This window comes from Mauremys mutica, unplaced genomic scaffold (genome assembly GCF_020497125.1).
Source record: "Mauremys mutica isolate MM-2020 ecotype Southern unplaced genomic scaffold, ASM2049712v1 Super-Scaffold_100100, whole genome shotgun sequence".
In the NCBI taxonomy this organism is placed as follows: domain Eukaryota; kingdom Metazoa; phylum Chordata; order Testudines; family Geoemydidae; genus Mauremys; species Mauremys mutica.
The window spans coordinates 1,251,576-1,256,841 of NW_025423267.1; the positions used below are offsets into that span (position 1 = coordinate 1,251,576).

Consider the following 5,266-nt stretch of genomic DNA (forward strand, 5'->3'; position numbering starts at 1 on the left):
GGAGGATTGTTCCTGGTGGGTTTTCTTTGTGTGGCTCTGTGATCCTGCTGGAGGAAGCATGATTTGAGTTTGTTTCAGTGGCTTGGGCTGGTCTCAGGTTGTGACCCTGAGTACAGGGATTCCTGCACTTTCTGCTCTTAGCTGCTCAGGGAATGGACAATGGAGCAGCTTCAGAAATTGGATTGAAAGTAGCCTAAGAAAGTGTAACATAAGTGAGAAGAAAAACAGCATCATTACCTCCTTGATGGTCTAGTGGTTAGGCTGTAGCACTTTCAGTGCCATGGCCTGGGTTCAATTCCCAGTTAGGGAGACGTGACTCTTTTAACCAAAACTGCTTCAGTTATTCTTCACTTACAACATAAACAAATCCATGGTATTTTCCTGATTCCCCCATCTTCCCAGTGTCTCTATGGCAGGGCTGGCTCCAGGCACCAGCGCAGCAAGCAGGTCCCTGGGGCAGTCAATGGAAATGGGAGGCTTCAGCGGCAATTCATCCCATCTCAGAGGGAAGGACTTGAGGCCAAAAGTGGCAGAGGTTGAGCTGCAGCTTTTTTATTTTTTTTTCCACTTGGGGTGGCAAAAACACTGGAACTGGCCCTGCTCCATGGAAGACAATTTGTTAAATCCCAGGTGAGTGCAGTTCTATCAGTTCTCAGCCTGAGTCCTTAGGTCTTGATCCTGAGGATATTGTCCCACCATGGGGCCATTTCCCTCCTGTCTTTCATACAGACGCACAATTTTCCTTGCACAGACACAGGAACAGCAAGATCTTTCTCTGTCCCTTGTGCAAAGCAGGGGGCCAAATTCCATGGAAACAATGGACAAGCAGGGGGCCCTGCGCACATCCAGCCCTGGCCGTGAGATGTTCCCTTCCCTCTTTCTTTATGCCCCTGTTGTTATTTCATGGATTGTCTGGGATGGGGGAAAAGCTGAGTTCACTCCAGGTGGAGGGGAAAAAGGACCCTGAAAATCTCAGGACCCAACCCCTGCTACCAGGATCACCGAGGTGCTGGGAATCTGCATGGGAAAGGGACTGTGTGAATTGTCAAGGTGGGGAATGAATAACAATCTACAATTAGATCCACCTCATTATTCACTGACACAGGCTAATCCTGCTGCAGACAGAAGGGAAACTGGGAGCGATTCTTTGCTGTTCAGCCATGGAAACAGTGACCCAATTGCACCACAGTGAATGTGCTGGGGAAAGCTGGACTTCACAGGCAGGTGGAAAGAGCAGATCCTAGAAACACCTGGAGCTCCCCACAGCACTGCTGCCACCAGGGTCAGGTGTTGAGTGACTCACAGCGCCCCTCCCCTCCCATTACCTTCCAGCAGGAGGTGGCAGCACCCCCCACCCAATGCAGGGGAGAGGGCTGAGTGCATCTCTGCACCCTGATCCCAGGGCACCCACTCTCTCTGCCCCACACATCGAATCTGGCCCTGCTGCAAAGTGACCCCTAAGAACCAGCAGCCTCCAGGACAGCAGGTTTGGCCCTCAGAGCAGGGAATGTGTCCCCAGGCTGCTCTTAGGCCACTGGATGCTCTGGTAATAGGAAAGCTCTGAGTGTAACTTGCTTCTTATTTGGGGATGTAGCTCAGTGGTAGAGCACATGCTTTGCATGTATGAGGCCCTGGGTTCAATTCCCAGCAGCTCTTTTTTCACCCTGCTGCTTTGCTCATGCCCAGAGGGCATGTGGCCCAGCAGTCTCCCTGCAGGAGTTTCAATCCTGCTCAGTGAGGGGCAAGTGCCAATTGCATGGAAGGTCTGGGGGAGGAGGGGGGGTTCTGCTCCTAAGTCACCTTGGTACATTTAAGATTCCCACCCGTTGTGCTGCTTGGGACAATGGTAGATGAGAAGGGCGTATCCTCCAGCACTGGAGGGAAAGGTCCCATCGGCACAGCCTGAGGGCTTGGCTACACTTACAAATTTGCAGCGCTGCAGCAGGGTGTGAAAACACACCCTCTGCAGCGCTGCAAATTGCGGCGCTACAAAGCGCCAGTGTAGTCAAAGCCCCAGCGCTGGGAGCGCGGCTCCCAGCGCTGTCCGTTATTCCCCACAGGGAAGTGGAGTACGGACAGCACTGGGAGAGTTTTCTCCCAGCGCTGGCGCTTTGACTACACTTAGCGCTTCAAAGCGCTGCCGCGGCAGCACTTTGAAATGCAAGTGTAGCCAAAGCCTGAGAGGCAAGGAAACAGAGGGGCAGTCAGTGCTCAGAGAGGAGAGAGGTCAGTGATTTACACCCACCAGGGGACACTGTCTTTTTGAGTATCACAGGTGTAGCTGTGTTAGTCTGGATCTGTAAAAAGCGACAGAGTCCTGTGGCACCTTATAGACTAACAGACGTACAGGAGCATAAGCTTTCGTGGGTGAATCCCCACTTCGTCAGATGAATGGAGTGGGAATTCTGTGCCTGGCTAGCCAACTACAAAAGCAGTTTCTCCTCCCTTGATGCTCACACCTCAACTGCTAGAAGAGGGCCTCATCCTCCCTGATTGAACTAACCTCCTTATCTCTACACTGATTCTTGCCTGAATATTTATACCTGCCCCTGCACATTTCCACGACATTCATCTGACGAAGTGGGGATTCACCCACGAAAGCTCATGCTCTAATATGTCTGTTACTCTGTAAGGTGCCACAGGACTCTTTGTCTTTTTGAGGCGAGTGCAGCTGGCTTGGGATGGTGCTGACGATGGATAGAAAAAAGGCTGGAGTCAATGACAGACGAGACCACAGAAGGGGAAGGGGAATGGCAGCCCCACAGAAGGTCCTGGGTGCTCAGATGCCCCAGTTATTGCACCCTGGCCTGTCGTAGAGAGAGAAAAGACCCAGCGGGACCCAGCCCCCCTACAGTGATCCCATGGACAAGAACCTGGCTGGGAGTGGGGTGAAGGTTCCCGCTGGGCAAAGGGGAGCTGAAATCCCTCAGTGTCCTGGAATTTAAGCAATGGAAGCTTCAAACCCTGCACGGGTGTGGGCTGAGGTGCATCAGCAGAAGGTTGGGCTGGACAGGGGCGGTAGGTTTGTATAATTTTTGGTGGTGCCCAGAATGGGACCAAGTCCTGCCCCACCCCCCACACACACCTGCCTAAGGCTCTGGGGTGGAGTTTGCTGAGGGAGGGAGAGGGGCTGGGCTCTGGGAGAGAGTTTGGGTGCAGGGGCTGGGCTCAGTCAGGGGGTTGGGGTGCAGGAGAGTGTGCAGCTGTGGGCAGAACAACTTGGGATTGCTTGGGGAAGCCACCTTTAAAAACACAAGTGTAACATGCTAGTTACATTTTAATAAGACCAAATTAAATGGTGCAGGACAGAGCCATCTACAGTCTATTGTCCTGGTCAATGGGAGCCATCAAGAGTCCAAACCACTATTAATGGCCCACACTTTGCATCATTACAACAGAACCTCAGAGTTATAGTTCATATTTCTAGTTTCAGATACAGGAATGATCAGTTCATACAAATAGGATGAACACACTCAGTAGATTATAAGCTTTGTAATGATACCTTACAAGAGACCTTTTGCATGAAGCATAGTCCAGTCACTTTATATTCACACTCATTAGCATATTTTCATAAAATCACATGGAGTCCAACGTCACAGCAGGGAAAGGGTTTTACTGCAGCACCTGGGAGCAGTTGAGTTTCATGTTCAGGCTGTGGTATGAGTTCCTCCAGGTTTCTCGTAAGCACACAGGGACCTTAGCGGGTGCTCTCGATACAGGAATGGCCCCGACACGATAAAGTGATAGAGATTGCATTTTCCTTTTTTATTTCTGTATTTCCAATGACATTTCTGTTTGTGATTTCGTTTTGCTTTGTATAACTGTGTTTTCTCCTGGATTTGATATTTAACTAAAAAAAGAATAAGGCCTCAGGGCACCGGATGGAGGAGCAGGCTGGGGCTAGGACTGCTAAGAGAGCGAGAGTAGCAGGTTTTCTGTATTGTTTCCTGCCCTCATTTTCATGACGAGTTTCTCTTCTGCACAAAAGTTGTTTCTTTTACATGCGAGCCTGGCTAGCTCAGTTGGTAGAGCATCAGACTTTTAATCTGAGGGTCCAGGGTTCAAGTCCCTGGTCAGGTGAAGCAGGACCCATTCCTCTTAAAATGGAAGAAGGCATCTCTCTATGGTGTTATTTGACCTTTTTTCCCCAGGACTTGGCTTTTCACTAGGAAGGGCCATGTACTGCCTGGGACTGAAGGGGCAACTTCCTCACATGCCCACTGGCCTCTCAGGCTGGATTAAGAAAGGCCTGTGGGGGAGCTGCAGCAAACTGCTGCAGGCCAACTTGGTGAGCAAATGCAGGGCTGCCCCCACAGGGTCATCCTCACCAGAGCTCAGCAGAGGTCTGGGGGTTCCCTATTGGTCCCATGGTGTAAGGGCAGCACTCGGGACTTTGAATCCTGCAATCTGAGCTGAAGTCTCGGTAGGATCTGAGGACAATTCCTGTGCCACAAACCCTGCTGGGTCTTCCAAGGCTCGATCTTGCTTTCTCAAAGGCCACGAAAGCCTGTCTTTTGCCCGCTAGCTGTTGTGACTTGAGCACAAGAGGGGATGTTTGATCCAGAAGCCTGGTTGTGCCTGGAGTCCTGTAGGTAGGGATGCGAGCTCCATTTCCTCTGAGTCCTGAAGCTGGACTGCAGCCTGGCCTAGGAGGCAGCCCTATTGGTTGACCTACTGGCCCAAAGTCAGTTGGGTGGCGTTGGTGTTCCCCAGGGATGCTGAAGGGCCTAAGGGAGGGAGGCTCAATACTCCCCCCTATCAGTCAGGGCGGAAGAGCAGGGCTGCAAGCAGGGCCGGCTTTAGGCCGATTTGCCCGATTCCCCCAAATTGGGCCCTGCGCCTGAGAGGGCCCCGCGGCGGCAGAGTCTCTCCTGGAAGCAGCAGCTGTTGTTGCTAGGCAACGAGAGATGCTGGCCGGCTGAGGGCTGAGGCAGAGGCAGCCGCGTGGGTGTTGCAGGTCAGGAGGGGGGAGGGGGGAGAAGGCACATGTGCTTTGCAGCCTTCCTTCCCCTCCCCCACCCCCAGCACTCACCTGGAGGAGACGCCGAGGGAGCTTCCTGTCCGGTGGGAGGCAGGAATCTCTGCCGTGCACCTCACTCACCTGAGCAGCTGCTGGGGCTTCCAGCGGTGAGTGTTTGACCCTGTGATTCCCCGCAGGTTTGTAACATTGGGCTGGTTTTGTGGTTTTCATGGTGTTGCTGTTTGAGGGTGAGTTGGTGCCTGTCTGTGTCTGTTTCAAAACTAAAGCCGGGATCATGTAACCCAG

At 52.3% G+C, this 5,266-nt stretch overlaps 2 non-coding genes across 2 annotated transcripts; both read left to right on the plus strand.

Moving 5' to 3' along the window:
- The first annotated feature begins 1,584 nt into the window (after nucleotides 1–1,584).
- TRNAA-UGC lies at nucleotides 1,585–1,656 on the plus strand. The gene has a single exon. It is a non-coding gene; the product is annotated as a tRNA-Ala (tRNA).
- Nucleotides 1,657–4,007: 2,351 nt separating this feature from the next.
- Nucleotides 4,008–4,080, plus strand: TRNAK-UUU. Its single transcript has one exon. It is a non-coding gene; the product is annotated as a tRNA-Lys (tRNA).
- The last annotated feature ends 1,186 nt before the right edge of the window (nucleotides 4,081–5,266 follow it).